Below are 23,009 nucleotides of genomic sequence, written 5' to 3' on the forward strand. Positions count from 1 at the left end.
TTGAGGGTTCTTTTTTTTTTTCCCCATTGATCATAAAAGGGTGGTGGCTCTTACCAAACATTTTCCTGCAGATATTGAATTGGGGCCCAGATGTCCTATCTACCAGTTGGTTATAGGAATTTCCATTGAGGCCAAAGCCTGAGCCTTCCTGAATCTTTCCCATTGGACGTTTCTCTCTCTCTCTCTCTTTCTCTCTCTCAACCTTTTTTTTTTTTCCTGGAAGTTTCTATTGACAGTGAATATATATTTGGCAGCAACAGTTACATGGTTACTTGGACACTTGGACCTTCCTTAAGGGTTATCCTTTCCTGTGGCAGATCACTGAACTCCCCAGTATTCTGCTGCTATGACAGGCCCCTTAATCACAGGACTGTACAGCCCAGCCCTGACACATATGCACTTCATTAAGGCAATCAAACTGCTCCACACATCCACCATATTAGGTCTACTCATAGTAAAATATCAGTATAAGAGACAAGCATGATGGATCGTGGAATATCAAGATGATGACAGTCACCCCAGAGCAGAGCTTGGTAGACAGCAGGGGAATCAAGACAGATCAAGGATGTATTTACTGCTGTTGCTTCCATGAAAGACGAACTGCTTTTGATCTTCTCTATTAAGGAGAATCCAGAATAAAGCATCCAGCAAGATCATAGCTCCAAATGAAGTGTCAGATTAAGTTGATTTTCCCTCACATTGGCAGGCCCCAGCCTCTCTGTATGGGAGACCTTTGGTATCTGAATGGAAGGTGGTGGAGAGTGGAAAGGCCCCCTCCCAAGTTGCCTTCCAGGACAAAGGCAACAAAGTGACTTCACTGCTCCTTTCCCTGCTGGGATGGGCCTGAGGGGTGGTGATGGTTGCAGGGGCCCTTTTCTCAGGCTCCATGGGGCTCCAGCGGGGCGGGGGGGGGGGGAGGAGTGGACTACTGAGACATGTCCTGGAGGGACAGGGCAAAGAAGTGGGGTAGCACCATGTGGAGGTTCCGCTGTCCCAGGATCTCCCTTCCAAAATACACACTCAAGGGTAAAGCGAAAGATTTCCAATGGAGGCCACCAAGCATCAAGCCCTGAGTGTGGGCATTCTGAGCCCGGGCCCTGAGCTGTGGCTCAGGAGGCTGGTACCACGTCCCCGGAATGCACCATCTGAGCCAGCTGCCCTTTGGGGGAGCTTCCTGCTCATTTACCACATTATGTTGCTATTACCTATATGCATCTGTGTTATTTCTTTTCTTTTTTTAAATTTATTTATTTAAAAAAGGAGACATTAACAAAACCATAGGATAACAGGTTACAACTCCACACAATTCCCACCCTTGATAGCTTTCCTATTCTTTATCCCTCTGAGAGTATGGACCCAAGGTCATACTTGGGTCATACTTCCAGAAGATGGAAGGTCTGGTCTGTAATTGCTTCCCTTCTGAACATGGGTGTTGACAGGTTGATCTATACTCCCAGCCTGCCTCTTTCTTTCCCTAGTGGGGTGGGGCTCTGGAGAAGCGGAGCTCCAGGACACATTGGTGGGTTCATCTGTCCAAGGAAGTCTGGTCAGCATCATGCTTGCATCTGGAACCTGGTGGCTGAAAAGAGAGTTAACATACAAAGCCAAACAAATTGTTGAGCAATCATGGACCTAAAGGCTGGAATAGTACAGATGAAGTGTTGGGGGATATTCCCTGCATACTCTTGTGTACTTCTGCTTTCAGGTATATATTTTGCCCTAGTTTATGGATATATGTGAACATATGCTCTATCTTATGGGACCTGGTCTATATCTAGGTTTTGGGACTTTGTTAGGAAGTGAACTGCCTGGAGTGGAATTAGAGAATACTATGAAAGGAAAGGTCTCACACGAGTAATGAAGCTGAAGGGTTGTCATTCCGCATCTGTATTATTTCATAGAGTGCTTTTATAAACTTCACAGGGTGGAGAAATTCAACTAAATGGGAAAAGAAAAACATTCCTAGGGCTCAGTATTGAAGCCACTTCTCAATATACCCTCTAGGTATGTTCAGATGGCTGAGAACTTCACCCACACACAGTGATCCTGCCTGCACTGCTGACTGCCTCAGGGCTGTCTCCATACTTCTGAGCCAGAAGGATCCAGCAACCACCCCACCTGCCCACAGTATGGTGCCCCAGGGTGGCCCAGGCCACCCCCTCTGAGCAGGGGGTTCCTGGCACAGCTGATTGTGGAGGCTCTGGCTTCCTGGGTGGAAGCTGGGCAAGTCTAGCTGGAAGCTGGGAAGGCAGACTGCCAACATGGGAAAACAAGAGGTATGGTAGGGGAGAAGTCCCAGGTTCAGTCCCCAACAGAGCCAATATCCACGAAGGAAGGAGGGAAGGAGGGAAGGAAAGATAGGAAGGGAGAAGGAAGGGGAAGGAAAGGCAAGGAAGTGGGGTAGCACCATGTGGAGGTTCCACTGTCCAGGATTTCACTTCTGTAATACAGACCCAAGGGCTAAGCACAAGTTTTCCAACTGACACCACCAAGCATCAAGCCCTGAGTGTGGATATTCTGAGCCTGGGAGGAAGGAGGAAAGCAGGGGAGGAAGGAAGGAGGGGAAGAGAAGGAAGGGGAAAGAGAAGGAAAAGGAAGGAAGGGGTGGAGGAAAAGGAAAGAAGGGAGCAGAAAGAGAAGGAAGGAGACAAAGAAAAAAAAAGGGGGGGAAAGGTCAGTATTTAAAAAAAAAAAAAAACCAGAACACTGCTCAGTTCAAGTATATGGTGGTACTAGGGATTGAACCTGGGGCCACTGGTGCTTCAGGTATGAAAATCTTGCACATTGCCACTATGCTGTTTCCCCACTCCGACATTCATTCCCCAAAGGATGGCTCTAAAATATAATGACTTCTTTTCTGATTTGGCCTGCCATTCTCTCCCTCTCCCTCTCCCTCTCCCTCTCCCTCTCCCTCTCCCTCTCCCTCTCCCTCTCCCTCTCCCTCTCCCTCTCCCTCTCCCTCTCCCTCTCCCTCTCCCTCTCCCTCTCCCTCTCCCTCTCCCTCCTCTCCCTCTCCCTCTCCCTCTCCCTCTCCCTCTCCCTCTCCCTCTCCCTCCTCTCCCTCTCCCTCCTCTCCCTCTCCCTCTCCCTCCTCTCCCTCTCCCTCCTCTCCCTCTCCCTCTCCCTCTCCCTCTCCCTCTCCCTCTCCCTCTCCCTCTCCCTCTCCCTCTCCCTCCTCTCCCTCTCCCTCTCTCTCCTCTCCCTCTCCCTCCTCTCCCTCTCCCTCTCCCTCCTCTCCCTCTCCCTCCTCTCCCTCTCCCTCTCCCTCCTCTCCCTCTCCCTCTCCCTCCTCTCCCTCTCCCTCCTCTCCCTCTCCCTCTCCCTCCTCTCCCTCTCCCTCCTCTCCCTCTCCCTCTCCCTCTCCCTCCTCTCCCTCTCCCTCTCCCTCCTCTCTCTCTCCCTCTCCCTCCTCTCCCTCTCCCTCTCCCTCCTCTCCCTCTCCCTCTCCCTCCTCTCCCTCTCCCTCCGCTCCCTCTCCCTCCTCTCCCTCTCCCTCCTCTCCCTCTCCCTCCTCTCCCTCTCCCTCCTCTCCCTCTCCCTCCTCTCCCTCTCCCTCCTCTCCCTCTCCCTCCTCTCCCTCTCCCTCCTCTCCCTCTCCCTCCTCTCCCTCTCCCTCCTCTCCCTCTCCCTCCTCTTCCTCTCCCTCTCCCTCCTCTCCCTCTCCCTCTCCCTTTCCCTCTCCCTCTCACCCTTCTTTTCCTTCTCCCTCTCTCTCTCCCTCTCCCTCTCCCCCTCCCTCTCCCTCTTCTTCTTCCTCTCTCTTTCTCTCTCATCAGCAAGGTTATCACTGGGGCTGGGCACCTGTACTAGAAATCCACAGCTCCTGGTGGCCATTTTTTCCTTTCTATTTTATTTTTACTTAACAGGACAGAGATAAATTCAGAGAGAAGGGGAGACAGAGAGGGAGAAGGATAGACACCTGCAGGCCTGCTTCACCACTCATGAAGCATCCTCCCTTCAGTTGGGGAGCGGGGACTCAAACCTGGATCCTTGCACAATGTGCTGTGTGCTTAACTGGGTGTGCCACCACCCAGTCCTTGGTTTGGCCTCTCTAGAATGATCCCACCAGAATGGGTGTCTGTTTGAGTTTGATGTGACAGCTTGAAACATATCTGCTTCTCCTTTCCTATTGCCTTCTTCGACCCTTACTCCAGCTTCCCTGGCCTGCATCTCAAACAGCACAAGAACTATCCACATGGGCGGCAGAAATGGGGCAGTATTCATGGCATCTGGGTTGCTGTGGCTCTCACTTGTGGTTGTTGGGACAAGGTATTAATGTCCAGCTCTGGGAAAGCGAGTTGCTTCTGTAAGGCTCAGCATGGGGTAGTGACTATCACATGTCTTTTACAGCATCGCTATGTAGGATGGTGTGGGACTATGTGAAAGCTTGGTAGAGCTTAGGGGAGCTCTCCCATCCTTGGATGGAGGTCTGGAAAGACACCCCACTTGTTAGCCTCTCTCCTTATAGAGATGAGCCGAGAGGGAAAAGTCTCCCAGACTCGGTTTCTCCTTGTTAGTCTCTCAAGCTCACAGAAAGCCTACAAGCCTCTCACACTTAGTTTCCCCTGCTAGCAGCAGGCCAAATGGCTGCCTGCTTTAGGGTTCACTCAAAGTTCACACATCCACTTCACCTTTTGATCATGAAGGAGAACACACTCTATCATACATCCCAGCAGTGAGACCCCATATTCTATTTCTTTGTGCCCTTTGATATCTGTGATTGACATCAAGTTTTGTTTTTCTTCTTCTCTACCTCTCCTTACTGGTTTAACCCCTATGCTTCTCTCAAATACCTTTGGATAATTAACTCACCTGCATCATGGAGACTAATCATCCTGACTTTTATGTATCTCATCAATTCTTGTCATACCAGCTCCCTACCATAGAGGTAAGCTGACCTTTAAGAAGCCTGTAATTTCTGACATATGTGAAAGATGTTCTTTGTTTAACTCAGTATAAAGGCCTGTACCCTTCTCCAAATAAACGAATGTTCGTACCAGAATATTCCCTGATACCTCTTTCTGAATTCACGCAGTCACTAAGGCTGGTGAGGGAGGGTCGGAGGCTCACCACCACTCAATCCCTGTGCTGGGATTTCTATACCTCCTCTCTGTGTTTCTCCATCTATCTCCCTCTCACACACTGTCTACTTCTCTGTCACTACCTGAAATGAAAAATAGGATAGGGGAGCAGTGGAAATTCATGTGCGTGAGACCCTAGTGCCCGAACCTGAACACACACACATGGAGGGGAAGGTTGAAAACTCCCTTGAGAGAACTGAAGCCTGAAACATAAATGGTGTAGCAGAAAATGCTGGGGTTTTGTTTTGTTTTGTTTTCTGCATTGAACAGAATGTGTGCAATGCTTCTTTTAAAAACAGTTTCTTGGGAGTTGGGCAGTAGCACAGCGGGTTAAGTGCATGTGGCGCAAAGTGCAAGGACAGGATTAAGGATCCCAGTTCAAACCCCCGGCTCCCCACCTGGAGGGGAGTTGCCTCACAGCCAGCGAAGCAGGTCTGCAGGTGTCTATCTTTCTCTGCCCCTCTCTGTCTTTCCCTCCTCTCTCTATTTCTCTCTGTCCTATCCAACAATGATGATAACAACAACAACAATAATAATAACTGACAACAATAAAAAACAAAGGCAACAAAAGGGTAAATAAATAAATAAAAATTTAAAAAATAAAATTAACTTAAAAAACACTTCCTTTGTTCCTGACCAGGGATAGGAAAGGTGTGGGTGGGTCAGAGGGTTCTGGTTCATGATAACCTGACATAAGCTTGGGGCAGAAAGTCTGATTTGCCAGACCTTGGGACTGGTGTAGGCTTGGGAGTCTGTGTTGTGAGTGGTTTCAAGCCTCTCTTGCTCTCTCTTAAAGAATGGAGGGGTGCCAGGGAAGACTGTTCAGTGGTATAATACATACATGAGGCCCTGAGTTCATGCTGTGTAGAAGAAAGAGAGAAAGAAATAAAGAAAGGAAGAAGAAAGATAAAAGATAGGGGAGGGGGAGGAGAAAGGAAGAAAAGGATGAAGGAAGAAAGAAAGAAAGAAAGAAGGGGAGGGAGGGAGGGAGGGAGGGAGGGAGGGAGAAAGGAAGGAAGAAAAAGAGGGAGGAAGAAAGAAAGGGAATGGGAGAGAGAGAAAGAAAGAATAGGAAGAGAGGAGAGAAGCAAAGAAGGAAGGAAAGACGGCAACAAGGAAGGGAAGAAAGAAAGAAAGGAAGGAAGGAAGGAAGGAAGGAAGGAAGGAAGGAAGGAAGGAAGGAGTAAAATGAAATGAAAGCCACACACAGAGCCTGCACCCCTCAATGACATGCTCACCTGATTCCCATCCTCCCACGGTTATCTCTTCCCCTGAATATTAGAGCTTGTCAGGCCTCATCTCTCACCATACCACCCCATAAAATAGCCTACAGGAAAGAACTGTTTCTCTCTGCATCTGTCTGTCCCTTCATCAGAGCTGGGAAAACAAAGCCCAGTTCCAAAGAGCCACATGCTTAAAAGCAGAAATTGTTGAGAGAGCATTTCCTTATGGAACTGTCCGTGTTTAGTAAGGAAACAAACCCTCTTGGAGGGCAACAGCTCTGACTGACTAACTCCATTCTTACCCACCGCCTCCTTGAAATCTGTAGACTTGAGTTGACCCTGCAGTTAAATGCATTTGTAAATTCTGTCCTGAACAAGTAACTTTCAAGTGTTTCCCTCACACTGCCATTCCTCCTGGGTTAGCCCCAATGAATCTCGATTTGTAGCGCACATTTTCTGAGCAGGGAACTGGTGTGATGCTTCTCAAATCTGATTTCACATTAGAACATTTGGCTTCTGTCCATTCACCTTCCCCTCATGCCCACCCCCCACTCATGTTACCAATTTAGAACCAAGTGGTACCTGTGGCAAAACCTGACTTTGCCAGTTCAGATCAAATTCTACTAGAAATTCACTGACCCTGCAGGAGCTTAATCTTGAAAAGGAGCCATGTTTGTGTGATGGGAGTGACTCACTCTGGTCCCTTGGGAGCCCTGAGCAATGTGGTAGCAACAGTCGGGGGGGGGGGGGGCTCCATCTTGTCTTCTGACCCTCTCTCACTTCTCAACTCCCTTCAACTACTCACCTTGCCACCCAGGCCCTGGTGCATCCGTCCTGGTGACTCTGAGTGCTGATTATTTTACGGTGCTGTAGTATTTTCAATTTGCAGCTTCATCTCCCAGGAGAAAGGGAAACTGGTAACCCTGCAGATTCACAGCAGTGGAATCTGGTCATTAAAAACTTCACCCCTGGGGCAATCTGCCTGCAGCCAAGTCCTATCTTTGCCATTTCACATTTTACTGTCATTCATGAAATGAGAATTTTTCGAGGATTAAATGAATGAATATGCAAGACTCTAGTTGACACCATTTGGCATATCATCAGTGTTAAGGTGGCTTTGTGTATGTGTGTGTGTGTGTATGTGTGTGTGTGTGATAACCTAGATCATTATTATCTTATAACACACAGTTGCCTCCTCTTTTCATTGTTGTTTAACTATTGGAATGATCAGTTTCTCTCTAGAGCCTAATTCCAGTTTTTACACAGACTTTTCTGATTTAGGCACACAGTTCCCTGTATTCACCTTTTCCTGCCAAAAAGAGACATTTCCATTTCAATATGTAGATGCATGTATGCTTATTAGCAGAATGAGAATATCTATGTTCCCCTATAGAAAAAACATTTGTCATTTATGGCCTGATTTAATGGAGAAGGAAAATCATTTATGTTTGCTTCACTTGTTGCTAGTCTCGTTTTCTTAATAATTTCAACCCCTTCTTCAATCTGTTCTTTTCTCTGAATTCTTTCAAACATTTATGCATTGAATAAGTGGCCATTTTGCATTCATCTTCGTGCTGTTCTGTGATATTTTTTGCCTCTACTAGTTTCTTTCTTTTTTTGTTTTTATTTCTTTATTGGGGAATTAATGTTTTACATTTGACAGTAAATACAATAGTTTGTACATGCATAACATTTCCCAGTTTTCCATATAACAGTACAACCCCCACTAGGTCCTCTGTCATCCTCCTTGGTTGCCTCTAGTTTCTTATTTCCACTTTGCTTTTCACAGCAGACCTTACTTAGCTTGTTTCGAATGCCACAAGTTTGGGGGGCTTAATCAATATTTGGAATATTTTTTTCACACATACTTCCCTCCAATTTCTGGATAAGTACATGCTTGAATAATTTTCTTTAAGGATTGTGTTGAACTGACTTTTTGATTTTGAAATCATACCAGACTTAACAAAGCAGCCGAATAATGGCATGAAGAAATCTTACGGACACCCAGGTGCCCCAAAGTTGAGCACTCAACGTACTCACAAGAGGCTGATGAGAAACAAAAAGTTAATACTGAGAGTCACTCATCTGCAGTCTCTAGCCAAAGCTCATTGTGAGTTATCATGAGTGACTTTTTCTGTTCCACATTCCAAGCCAGGATACCTGGTTACACTGAATTGACACAGTGCTTGGTCTCTCACAGTCTGTGAAGTTTCCTTAGTTATTTGTCTTTTACGAGGAAGAATGGCTAGTTAATTTCATCAAAACTCCCTCTGTTTTGATCTGTCTGCTGTGTTTTCATGATTACATCCAGGTTATGCATTAATAGCAAAAAACAAAACAAACAAATGAACAAAAGCCCTCTCATCCCTGAGAGATTGTTGCTCCTACTCCTTCCCCCAGAAAATGAGACACATCAGAATGCCCTCTGCTTCAGCCAGCTGTGTCTACACATTCCCATGCTGGCAGGTAGGATGCCACTCTTTCCCCATCAGTGTCCTCATGTAGCTGAGGACACCGTGCTCCTGAGTTTAACTTGCATTGCGATTCAGTTAATCAGTAGATGAAAGACTGCTTTTGAGTGGCAATATTTACAACCTAAGAGCTGTAGGAGATTCATGTCCTGCAGATCCACCCAGCCTGGGAATTGAAATCTGCAAGTTCGTTGTTTTCGTATCTTTTTGTCCAGCAATATTAGAGCAGCCAGCCAACTTTATTACATTTGTTAGAAGTAATTTATTACATTTCCAGAAGTGTCTGAAAGGGTCTCTCTCCATCTCTCTCTCTCTCTCTCTCTCTCTCGTCCTTGCTGCTTGGAGATGTTTGATCAGAAGAATTCCACACAGATGTTTTGCATCAATCTGTTGCCAGGGCTGCCGTGGAAATAGAATCATTACTGCCCTTAAATGCAATCAGATTAGAGACTCAATTTCAGCAAGTCTAGGCCCAGTTTCCAAAGCTCAACCTTAGAATTCTGTTCCTCTAGAACCATTGTCAGTATCAAAATAACTGTTAAGGCTCTCCAGAGAAGTGGAACCAATAATACCAACACACACACACACACACACACACACACACACACACACACACACACGTTACTGGTTTCTTGTTTGTGGCTGCCAAAAAGCTTGAGGGAAGAGAGTTGATACTGTAAATATTCTGTTTCTTATCATATGTGCTTAATAATTTTAACACACATTTATTTATTTATTTATTTATTTATTTTTACCTCCAGGGTTATTGCTGGGGCTTGGTACCTCCACTATGAATCCATTGCTCCTGGAGGCCATTTTTTCCCTTTTGTTGTCCTTGTTGTTTTATTGTTGTTACTGTTATTATTGCTGTTGTTGTTGATGGATAGAACAGAGAGAAATCGAGGGAGGAGGAGAAGACAGAGGGGGAGAGAAAGATAGACACCTGCAGATCTGCTTTACCGCTTGTGAAGCGACCCCCTGCAGGTGGGGAGCCGGGGTCTCAAACTGGGATCCTTATGCTGGTCCTTGCACTTTGTGCCATGTGCGCTTAACCTGCTGCGCTACCGCCCGTCTCCCCGCACACATTTATTTTTAAGACACATTTATTAATTTTCTCTTGATTTACAATCCTCTAAGATTTTTGGAAGACATGTTCATTCCTCTGTGTGTGTATAGGGCTCACCATATACACTATATTAATAATTCTTCTGAAAAAAATGTTTTAAAGATAATACAACCAGTATAAAAAATCCTTCTGAGCTAATTATGATTGTAATGATACCAAATGATCATTGTGTAGGGCAGCCTTTCCATGAACATTTGTCAACTGGAACTCTTCTATTTATTTTCCATTACTTATATACATATGTACAAAAATACATTTTTGCATCATAATTCATTACTCATTCTTTTATTTCTTAAATTGACCTAAATTGAGGTATTATAAATTCATCTCTTTTTAACTTTTTAAAAATTTATTTATATAATAGAAACACTGACAAGACCATAGGATAAGAGGGGTACAACTCCACACAATTCCCACCACCAGAGCTCTGTATTCCATCCCCTCCCTTATAGCTTTGAGGTCAAGAACAAACACCTCATCACAGACCCCTGCAAGCGTCAACCCGGCTTTGACCTAGCACGTTATGATCAGGCCCTCCTCAATCGCTATCGAACAGGCCATGGCCGGTGGGCCGCTATGTTCCATCGCTGGGGAGCCAGAGACGACCTGAACTGCCCCTGCGGCTACAGACAGACTATGACCCACATAGTCAACGACTGCCACCTCTCCAGATTCAAAGGAGGTCTCGAAACTTTACATCAGGCTCAACCTGACGCTGTTGACTGGCTACGGAAGAAGGGCAAACGCTAGAAGAAGAATAGCTTTCCTATTATTTCCTTTATCCCTCTGGGAGCATGGACCCAGGGTCATTATAGGGTGTAGAAGGTGGAAGAAATTTAATTTAATTTAATTTATTTATTATCAGATAGAGACATTGAGAAGGAAGGGGGAGATAGAGAGGGGGAGAGACAGAGAGACAACTGCAGCTCTAATTCACTACTCATAAAATGTTCCCCCTCCTGGTGGGGACCAGGGGATTGAACCTGGGTCCTTGTGCACTGTAGTATGTGCACTTAACCAGGTGTGCTACCACCTGGCCCTGCCTCAAATTTTTTTCTTTTTTCTTGTCTTATTTATTTATTTATTTATACCAGAGCACTGCTCAGCTCTGGCTTATGGTGATACAGGAGACTAAACCTGGGACTTTGGAGCCTCAAGCATGAGAATCTCTTTGCATAACCATTATGTTATCTCCCATACCCTTAAATCTTTCTTTAAATCTTATTTAAATGTCATTTCTCTGAATTGTTGTGTCCAGGTATATCAGATTGCCATAAGAAAGATTTCTCTAAGATTTTAGCAATACAGATTTTTCCACTCAACATCACAGATTTATATATGTCCCTTAAGAGTGTTTTACTTTTACAAGTCTTTAAATAATAGGAACTTAATAGCCACTCCAGCTAAAAACAAAACAGAAAAAAAAACATAGCCACAAAGCCTACTCTGTCCCCACCAACTTATTTTACTATTTTGGATCAATTAAATGAACTGAAAAAAAAAAAAGACATTTTCACCTGCTAGAAATTCCATTTTAGATATAATGTAAAGACACAAGAAAACATTGACATTTTAACGTATCATCTCTGCACTTGATTTTATGAATAATAAATACATAGCATTTCGTGCTCTCCTACTTTTTATAACTCACTTTTATCACAAAATCCTTACAGTTGAAATTATGTCTAATACATCATCTATATGCATTGGTTTTCTTTGACTACAAGTCACAGAGGCAGCATCAGCCAGCTCTTCCAAAATGAATTTGTCGAAAGGAATGGGGTAACTCATTACACTTGGGAGGAACAACCAATAAACATAGCTCAAAAAAGACAGGTGTCAGAGGGTCTACAGAAACCTGTGTAGAAGAAGGAACTGATGGTGGAGAGATTCTGGCCCCTGAACATCATCTCTGATTTCATCACAGTTCTAAAGGTCAAAGCATATAATAGTCCTTGGGGTGCGTGTGTGTGTGTGTGTGTGTGTGTGTGTGTGGTTTTTTGGGGGTTAATACCTAATTTTGGGGGTTAATAGGCTAATTTCTCCTAGAGTCTTATTCTGGACCAAAAAAATTAAGAACAATCTATTCATCTGTGAGCTAATCAGGTCACTCTATATAGAAATAGGGAAGACACGATTGCTCAACAATTTGTTTGGCTTTGTATGTTAACTCTCTTTTCAGTCACCAGGTTCCAGGTGTCATCAGGATGCCGGCCAGACTTCCCTGGATTGAAGACACCACCAATGTGTCCTGGAGCTCAGCTTCCCCAGAGACCCATCCTACTAGGGAAAGAGAGAGGCAGACTGGGAGTATGGACCGACCAGTCAACGCCCATGTTCAGCGGGGAAGCAATTACAGAAGCCAGACCTTTTACCTTCTGCAACCCTCAATGACCCTGGGTCCATGCTCCCAGAGGGATAGAGAATGGGAAAGCTATCGGGGGAGGGGGTGGGATATGGAGATTGGGCGGTGGGAATTGTGTGGAGTTGTACCCCTCCTACCCTATGGTTTTGTTAATTAATCCTTTCTTAAATAAAAAAAAAAAGAAAAAAGAAATAGGGAAGACAGACAGAGAAAGGAAAGAAGACAGTAAAAGATGTTTTCAGGGCTAGGAGACAGCTTTGTGTCTTAGAGCACTGGACTTGTATGCCTGAGGACTCGGGTTCAATCCCAGTGTTCTATATGCTGGAACTGAGTATTGCTCTGAGCTCATAAAATGTTATCAAATAGTTCTCCCTCCAGTCAACTGGAGTCTCATTTTACAGGGAGATAGGTCAGAACACACACTTGTGTTTTTTTAGTTGGGAGACAAAGAAGCTAGTCTTACTGTCCCCCCATTCTCTGCAACATGATTTGGTGAGGGCTTCTGGGATAAACATGCCTGGGTCCCTCTGTGTTATGTGAATGAACTGTACATGCTATCACAACTAGACACAAACTCTTGGGCAAAGAGGAAAAGCGGATGGCAGGGAGCAGCCTTCAGTGGCTAGAAAGTGATGCTGAGTCAGGGCAGACATACTTGCTGCAATGCTTAAGCAGAATTGTGACTTTTTTTTTCCTTTTAATTGCTGAGACTTGGTGCTAGTACTAAGAATCTGCTGTTCCTGGTGGTCATTCTTTTCCTTAAAAAATTTCTTTTTATTCCATAGGACAGAGAGAAATTGAGAGGAAAGGGGAAGACAGAGGGGAGAGAAAGATAGACACTTGCAGACCTACTCCACTGCTTGTGACTTCAGGCTGCAGATGGGGAGCTGAGGCTTGAACACAGGTCCTTGTGTATAGTACATATACTTAACCTGGTGTGCCACTGCCTGGCCCTGGAATTGGAATAATGTTTGTATGAGACAGAAACTGGAAGTTAGACAGGTGAAAACACCATTTCACCCTGAGTGCACCCCAGTCATTTCATTGGAACAGTGGTTTGTAGGTCATTTTTGCTGTGTGGGCTGCTATCAATGTATTTTCAGCAACAGTCAACTCATATTACATTAAAAGCAGCTTAAAGAGTAAAGACTGTAATCGGCCTGATAGACTGCATTGCACTCTGGTAATACATGGCTTCAGCTGGTGACTTTATACAACAGAAGTCTATTTCCTTCTTCTGGGTGGACTGAAGCTTCAGGCAACTCCCCATGCATGAGTCAACCATCCTTCTGCTTGGACCTCACTGCTCCTCTGTACATATACACACCTCTGCTATCACCACTGCAGGGAGAGTGGCAGGTGTCAAAGAGGAGGCTCTGTCCTCCTGGTCGTGTTACATTGGCCAAAGCAAATCGGAGAACCAGCCACTCTGAGGTGATACAAGTGAGAAGGGGGATATTGCAGCCTAGGGAAGTAGGTGCTTTCAAGGACCTTTTTTCCCCTTGTGGTAGAAAATAATGAGGAACGCGATTCAAGATTATTTCAGTTGCTCAGTGATTACTAAAAGTCTTAGGCAGTTCCTGTATGTTCATCCTGGTATCTCTAATCTGGCAATTTATCCTTGACAAATCTTGTATCACAAGATGAATGAACTAGCTTTGAATATGTTAACAGTCAAAAACAGGAAGAGAAGGACGAGGTTTCTTTTCCTCTTCCCCTCTTTTTTTTCGTTCTTCTCCTGGTTCTCCTTCTCCCCCTCCATCCTTCCTTCCCTCCTCTCCTCCTCCTACACCTGCACCTCCTCTTTTTCCTCCTCCTCCATCTCCTCCTTCTCTTCCTCTTCCTCCTCCTCCCCCTTCCTCCTCTTCTTCCTTCTCCTCCTCTTCTTCCATGTTCTTTTAAAATTAGGTTTAGTGGGCTGACACTATCCCTCCCTGCCTCCTTCTCCTCATGGTAAATTCCTCATTGTATCCTAGTAATCAGAACTAAGTCACAGGGTTATTCACTAGATACAAGGGAGAAAGAAGAAAGCCTCTGATGGCCTGAGAGGTGACATAGTGAATAAAGCACTGGACTCTCAAATATGAAGTCCTGAGTTTGATCCCTGGTATTGTGTATGCCAGAATGATGCACATATAATTTTCTTACTCTCTCTTTCTATAAATAAATAAATACATAAATAAATAAACAAGAAATAAAGCCTTTATGCCTCTGTCCTCTGTCATAAGGGTTAGACTCTCCCAGTTTAGAGAAGAAATTGGGAGAGTGATATAGGGTTCAAAACCATCTACCACATGATTATCATGTAAGTATGTATGTGCCAAATACTATGTATAGAAAAAAATGTTCTCAATGTCCAAATACACAAGTTATCAAACATTTGACCCAGACCCCACACTGTTGAAACATAACTCATTAACTTCCTACTGTGTGGGACTTTGAGTTACATTTTCCCATAGCAGAGTTGTATTCCATCATAATTGTTTCTCAGAAAATTGAATATTTCTTGAGATCCAATATCAAGCAACCTCCTTGGCTGATTAGAGAAGAAGCAATGGTTCTTGCTGGATAATTCAGAGCAGTTGAAAATCATCTATTAATCAGAGTTTTCCAGAATTTTTAACCAAAACAGATGGACTACATATGAGTAGGAAACCAGGTCTTGAGTGTAAATTTCCTTTTCTTTTTATGGTGGTCTGATTGTTTATAGCAGACCTTTCAGAACTTCTTTCAGAGCAGGCTTGGTCATAGTTGATTCCTTCAACTGTTGCTTGTCTGAGAATGTTTTGATGCCTCCACCTAGTCTGAATGACAGTCTAGCAGGATATAGTATTCTTGGTTGAAAGCCTTTCTCATTGAGCACTTGATAGATATCTTGCCATTCTCTTCTGGCCTGTAGTGTTTTTGTGGAGAAGTCTGCTGCTAATCTTATGGGTTTTCCTCTGTAGGTGACTTTGTTTTTCTCTTGCAGCCTTCAGGATCCTTTCTTTATCCTTATTCCTTTCCATTCTGAATATGATGTGTCTTGGTGTCTTTAAGTCTGGGTTAATTCTGTTTGGGACCCTCTGGGCTTCTTGAATCTTTATGTCTTTGATGTTGTCTAGATTAGAGAAGTTTTCAGCTATTATGGCCTGAAGAATGCTTTCTTCCTCTCCCTCTCTTTCTTCCTCTGGTAAGCCAATAATGTGTATATTGTTTCTTTTGAAGTCATCCCATAGGTCTCTGTTGTTGTTTTCAGCATCTCTTAATCTCTTTTTGAGATATCTTACTTCTTTTTCATTGTCTCTAATTCGTCCTCAATCTTGCTAATTCTGTCTTCAGCCTCATTGATTCTATTCTCTCTCCCCTCTACTGTTTTCTGGAGTTCATCTATTTTGTTACCCTGTTCTTTTTTTTTTTAATCTTTTTTTAAATTAATTTATTTTTTAAAATATTTATTTTATTTATTTATTCCCTTTTGTTGCCCTTGTTGTTTTATTGTTGTAGTTATTATTGCTGTTGTCGTTGTTGGATAGGACAGAGAGAAATGGAGAGAGGAGGGGAAGACAGAGAGGAGGAGAGAAAGATAGACACCTGCAGACCTGCTTCACCGCCTGTGAAGCAACTCCCCTGCAGGTGGGGAGCCGGGGTTCGAACCGGGATCCTTATGCCAGTCCTTGTGCTTTGCGCCACCTGCGCTTAACCCACTGCGCTACAGCCCGACTCCCTGTTACCCTGTTCTGATACTGTTTTAGTTTGTTCAGCTAGTTGTGTTCTTAGCTCAGCTATTTCAGCTTTCAGCTCTCTAATAACATTGAGATAGTTAGTGTTTTCTTCCAGAGTCTCATTTGTTGTTCCTGTATTTCTGATTACAATTCCTTCAAACTCTTTACTCACTCCTGTGATTATTTCCTTAGCTAATGTTTGGATGTTGAATTCATTATTTTGTGCTTCACCCTTTGGGGGGCTTTTAGCTGGACTGTTGTCCTGGTTCATTTCTCCAGTATTTCTTCTTGTTGGCTTAACCATTTTATATATTATGTTATGAGTTCCCTCTCTCAGTACTTTTCAAATTACTGACCACTATTGCCTGGATTGACTTGTGTCTAAGTAAGTTAATTAAAGGGTTCACAGTGGTGGAAGTTAACAATTGTTTCAATAGTATTTTAAAACCTGAGTTGGAGCTCAGTGGTTTAAAAGCCTCTTTTTTTTTTCCTTCCCTGTAGGCTATGGGAGCCTGAGGGCTTTTAAACTATAAGCAGGCTTCTTTGCTTAATCACTAACTCCTGACCAAGAGATAAAGCAGGGTGTGGCAGAGATAATCCAGTGGTTATGCAAAGAGACTTTCATAGCCCCACAGCTATGCCACCAATACAGGTCTTCTCCTGAGTTTCCTGGTTAGATCTCTGTCCCCTGGTGTCCCTCCCTGCCGCTGCTCCAGATTCTGAGGGAAGTAGCAATGGAGACTCAGAGCTGCACTTGGTGAGTCTCCGGGGAGTCCTCTCCTCCCTTCAGCTGTCCCCTTGTTGGTGGAACAGACTGGAGGTGGTGTCTCAACTGATAAACTGCTGGACTGTTACCAGCCACTTAATCCCTCCCTAGGCTCCTCTCTGTCACCAGCCACATGTGTTTGCACTCATCGGTGATTTGGTGGGTTCCTGAAGTCGTTCTAGTCCTGTCTTGTTTCGGTCCCAGGTAGTCTCCTTTGGTATTCCTAGTTGATCTGGGAGAGGAGAGGAGAGGAGAGGAGAGGAGAGGAGAGGAGAGAGGAGAGGAGAGGAGAGGAGAGGAGAGGAGAGAAGGAGATCTGCTGCTGCTCTTAGCCCCACCTCCGGAAGTCTCCTAAATTTCCTTTTCTTTTTAAAAAATGTTTTTTATTGGGGGTTGGGCAGTAGCACAGCGGGTTAAGTGCACATGGTACAAAGTCAAGGACTGGCATAAGGATCCTGGTTTGAGCCCCCTGTGAGTTAGTAGCCCAGGTTTGAGCACCCTGTGAGGGGTAGCCTTACAGGTGATGAAGCAGGTCTGCAGGTGTCTGTCTTTCTGCCCCCGTCTCGGTCTCCCCTCCTCTCTCGATTTCTCTCTGTTCTATCCAACAACAACAATATCAATGATAATAATAATAACAATGACAACAACAAGGGCAACAAAATGGGAAAAATAGCCTCCAGGAGCAGGGGTTCATAGTACAGGCACTGAGCCCCAGAAGTAACCCTGGAGGCAAAAAAAAGTTTTTTATTGTCTTTAATTATTGCATAGAAACAGCCAGAAATTGAGGGGAAGGAGGAGATGGAGAAGAAAAGTGACAGAGACCTCTGTAGCACTGCTTCACTAGCAAAGCTTTCACCCTGCAGGTGGGGACTGGGGACTTGAACCAGTGTCCTTGTGCATTATAATATTTGCTCTCAACCAGGGGCACCACCACCAGGCCCAAGTGTAAACATTTTCCCTCCTGAAAGAATAAACTTGGCTTGTTTTTCAAGAATTAACTTTTCAAACTCCAGGCAAAAAACTGAGCAACACTAGATGAACTGCCATGTTTATTTTTGAATCATGCACATAATCTGGGTCTTGAATAACAATGAAAAAAAAGAAGTAGCAGAGATCCTGTTTTCAAATGACAATTGTCTAGCACCTTCCAGTTAAATTGCACATTCTGATGGCAAAAGAAAAAACAGTTTTGAAGGCTTGGTGGTGATACCCTTGGTAGAGCACATATTACAATTCTCAAGGACCTTGGTTCCAGGCCTCAGTTCCTTCTTCCTGAAGGGTGAAGCAGTGCGGCAAGTGTCTCTCTATCTCTCTTCATCTCTACCTCTCCCTTACCCTCAGCTTCTCTCTCTCTCTACTCAAAGTAAATAAAATAAAAAAATATTTTTAAAAGAAAAGCTGTGAGGGGTCAGGCGGTAGCACAGTGGGTTAAGCGCACGTGAAGCGAAGCCTTCACAAGGACCAGTGAAGGGATCCTGGTTCGAGCCCCAAGCTCTCCACCTGCAGGGGAGTCACTTCATCGGTGGTGAAGCAGGTTTGCAGGTGTCTGTCTTTCTCTCCCCATCTCTGTCTTCCCCTGCTCTCTCCATTTCTCTCTGTCCTATCCAACAGCAATGACATCAATAACAACAACAGTAATACTAACCACAATAACATAAAACAACAAGGGCAACAAAAGGAAAAATAACCTCCAGGAGCTTTGAACCTGCAATTGAGCCTGAGATCTTGGAGCCTCAGACACAGACAGGTTGTGTTCTAATAAGTGGAGTTACCTCCCTGGTCAAACATCACTTTTTTATAAGGATGTCAGTCACATGTGATTGGGGATCAGTCACATGTGATTAGGGATCACGGTAATGACCTCCTCCTTGATGACTCAAAGATCAATCCCCACTCCTCAGTGCACCCACATTGAGAAATACAGATCCAACCTGCAAAAACATAGTCTCAGAATGCCAAACACCTGCAAAGACACCCCAGAACAAGCCCTCTGAGAAAGGGGTGGTAGGAAGAGGTACAGCACAGTGGTTTCTGGAATCAGAGACATCCCCACAGTCCACTGCTCTTTGTGTGGCCAAAGATAGTCAAAACATTTGTGAGGTCAAGAGAGCTTTGGGGAAAGGATTGTTCTTTGGCAATCTGTTGACAGGGGATTTGTTTTTGAAGAATAAGATTTATGTTTGATCAAATTTGAAAGCAGAAAGAAAAAGAGTGATTTTAGTTTCTGAGATGCACTCTGAGTCTGAGGGGCTGGTGTAGCTTTGAAATTTTAAATCTGGGAATTGGGTAGTGGCACACCTGGTTGAGTGGACACATTACTATGTGCAAGGACCTGGGTTCAAGCTCCTGGTCCCCACATGCAGGGGAGAAGCTTCACAAGTTGTAAAAATAGTACTGCAGGTATCTTTCTCTCTCCCCTTCTATTTCCTTCTCTATCACCTTGTGTCCTTCAATTTATCTTTGACTGTACAAAATGAGTAAAGACAAAATAAAAAATGTATAAAAATTTAAAAAGAAACAAACAATAAAGTAAAATTTAAAGACTTTAAATCTGTGTAAAACCAGTACTCCTTAAAAAAACAATAACACCTCATTGCCTCTCTGACTTAATTTGCCTCAAGTTGTAATTTGTCCAAGTGACAAGAGAAGAAAGGTTATGATTTTGAAATTAAGTGAAAAATTTCAAGTCTCATTAACATTTTCTTTTAAAAAAAAGTGCCCAGAGCTGAAATGAGTAAATCCATGAATGATAATTTCTTGGTCTTGCTTGAGTTCAAAATTGTGTTGGTGACTTCCCAAGCAATGAGAAATAGAACACTGGCAAGTGGACAACTCATTTCCTATGCAACTTTATTCACTCTGGCAACTGGTTCAGCACATATTGTTAATTTGTTAGAGTGGATAAAGCTCAAAAAAAAAAAAAACACCAACATCAACAACCCAGATTTCCATAATTATGTACAATATTATGAACAAAATTAATTAAAAACAAATCTCTAAGGGCATTTAAAAAAATTACCCATTTGAAAGTTGAGCCTGAACATGCCCAGAAGGGTTCAAATTAGATATAAAAGCTTGGGCTCCTGCAATGTTTACAGACTGTGCATGTGAAGAGGCGGAAGAATTCATGGGACTACAGTGCTTTGGGGGTGGTTGTTGAGACTGGACAGAGCTCTTTCTTAATCGCCACGAGTCTTAATCTTGTGTGAGATTGAGGCTCTGTCTCGAGTTCTTGAACATTTGATAAATGGGTAGTATTGTGCATTGGTTGGTGTGACTTCCTTCTCTCACTTGAAAAAAAAATAATTTGATAAATGGGTAGTATTGTGCATTGGTTGGTGTGACTTCCTTCTCTCACTTGAAAAAAAAAAATAATTTGATAAATGGGTAGTATTGTGCATTGGTTGGTGTGACTTCCTTCTCTCACTTGAAAAAAAAATAGAAGTAACTATTTACAGAGATAATCAACTTAAAATGAGGTCATTACCATGATCCCTAATCACATGTGACTGATCCCCAATCACATGTGACTGACATCCTTATAAAAAGGTGATGTTTGGCCAGGGAGGTAACTCCACTTATCAGAACACAACCTGTCTGAGTGTGTCTGAGGCTCCAAGATCTCAGGCTCAATTGCAGGTTCTGTCATAAAACAGAGCTCAGCAGTCCTTTGGTCACTCTGTCACAAAAATAAGTAAGTAAGTCTTCAAAAAAATGAAACAATAAAAATAAAAGGGGGACTTTAAAACCCAGAGATGACATAGAGAGGAAATAACACTTTTTGAGCCTAGGATCAAGGGCTACAGGACACAGGTTAAAGAAAAATAAGCTAATTATAGAGACAGAGATGGGGGAAAGAAAGGGTAGAAAGAAAGAGAGACAGAGAGACCAAAAGACCATCTCATGCAAGATTCCTTCAATGAGGTGGGAGTGGACTCTAATCTGGAGTGCATAGGTACTTGAGAAAGCAATGCACTCTATTCAGTGAGCCGCCACCTGACCTGCCTCCCTTTATTCTTTACCTTGGCTCGAAGGCTGGAATAAGACTCAAAGCTGGAATTGTCTTGTTGAATTATTTTTTTAACTGTGTTTATCAAGCGAGGTACTTTCAAAATATATTATTCCTCTGAATGTATTCAGATGTGGGAGACTAAAAGCATCGAGGGGCCTCCATGAGAAGGGTTGATTTATATGCACATACTTTGCCCAATGAGATTTGTAAACTGTAATACTGTATTCAATCCCCTTTCTCTGAGTCACACAACATAGGCTGGGAGCAGCTCAGTTCACTGCATTAACAGAGCAGAGGAAAAGCTCTGGAGATGATGGTACCCAGCCTGTTGTGGTGGCATGGGGTGGAGGAGAAGGAAATAGCCTTCTGTGGAAATAAAAAAATCCAAATGATCAGAGTAAATAGAGTTGGTAATGTATCATTTTGCTGGTCTCAATGACTACACCTTTTAGTTTCCTGTAGTCAAAGGTGATAGGCAGACTCTCTGGAGATGTCATTTGCTCAGAGCTTCTACATCACAAGAAGAACATTTGAGTCTGACCAGTCTGGCCTCTGTTGGGTCAAGAGATCCCAGTTCTATTTGCTTGTCTGTTTTGTGTAAAATTTGCTTGTCCATCTTCTGCTGTGCTTATGCAGTGCTGAACAACTTGGTCCTCATGAATATTTCTTCTTTCTGATGTGAAGGCTGACCACTTATAAGTGAATGAATTCTCATGAAAAAGCACTGCTTAACTCTGGTTTGGTTTATGGTGGTATTGGGAATTGAACCTTGGAACTTTGGTGCCTCAAGCATGAAAGACCTTTTGCATAAATATTATGCTATCTCCTCAGTCCCCTTAATTAGTTAATTAATTAGATAATGAATTAACATATTACTAGCTCACTGCTCAGCTCTAGCTTATGGTAGTGCAGGGGATTGAACCTGGAACCTTGGAGCTTCAGACAAGAGAGTTTGTTTGCATGACCATTATGTTATCTCCCCTGCCCATTCTCATGGATTTGTACAGTCTCTGTATCTGTCATCTCTGCAAGTTGAGCTGTCCATAATACTGCACTGAGAACATATGAGTTTTTCCTCATTCCTGTTACTGCTTACCATGTTTTGCTTGGTGACAGAAGGCAAAGAATAGTAGGCAAGATCTAAAAAGTGCATAAAAACTACCTAGGAATTCTGAAATGAGTGATTTTCTTTGAATATATAATCTGAGAAGATGCTTCAAATGGATACTTAAGGAGCTAACTGCCTGCTCAAAAGAAATTATGAGAGAAAATTATTTTTGGCTCTTGATGAGCCAGTGAAGAAAGAATTATACTATATATTTACTCATATTTTCCTGTGTCCATACCCATGCACTCCACCCCAGTCAATTCTGCCCCTTATTTCAAGTATAGGGGCTGGGCAGTGGCACACCTGCTTGAGCACACATACTACCATGCACAAGGAACCAGGTTTGAGCCCCTGCTCCCCACCTGCAGGGAGGGATGCTTCACAAGCCATGAAGCAGGTTTATAGGTATCTTTCTGTCTCCCTCCCTACCTTCCCCTTCCTTCTCAATCTTTTCTGTTCTGTCAAATAAAATAGAAAAATAAATAAATATTATAATGCACAAGGACCAGAGTTCAAGTCCCCGGCCCCCAAGATAAATAAATAAATAAATTAGAAAAAAATGGCCTCTGGCAGCAGGCACTGAGCCCCAGAGATAACCATGGTGGCCAAAAAACAAACTAACTAACAAAAAACTAGTTTGTTCTCAGAACTTGCATCATTTTTCTAGGTTAGGTGCTGTGGTTGGCAGCAGCAAGAGATGATTAGTAAACCTCTTGTTGCTGTGTAGTCCCTGAGGGCTGCAACTTGGTATGGTTTCTTAGCATATGGTTGCCTTCTTTGGTGGTCCCATGACTTCCGGTTATACTCAAAGGTATTTTAACTTACGTGATTTAATGCTACTGCCCTGTTACTGTTGTGACATTTGCCTTTGGGGGAAGTAATTACTTAATAAAAGTGGACTGCAGTTTTAGCTGTTTGCTCATGTTTATTCACGACCTTCTCGTGGTGCATCCTGTGAGTACCCATTCATTGGGGAAACTGACGATCCTTCCTAGCCGACTGAATCCACATGGATCCCAGTCACTTTCAAAGCCAGCAACAAGCAGCTCCTGACAGCTTTCAACCTGACGCTGTTGACTGGCTACGGAAGAAGGGCAAACGCTAGAAGAAGAAGATTTGGTTGGAATACATGATGGAAAAATGCAGAGTTATG

The sequence above is a fragment of the Erinaceus europaeus genome, chromosome 9 (assembly GCF_950295315.1).
Source record: "Erinaceus europaeus chromosome 9, mEriEur2.1, whole genome shotgun sequence".
NCBI classification, from domain to species: Eukaryota; Metazoa; Chordata; class Mammalia; order Eulipotyphla; family Erinaceidae; genus Erinaceus; species Erinaceus europaeus.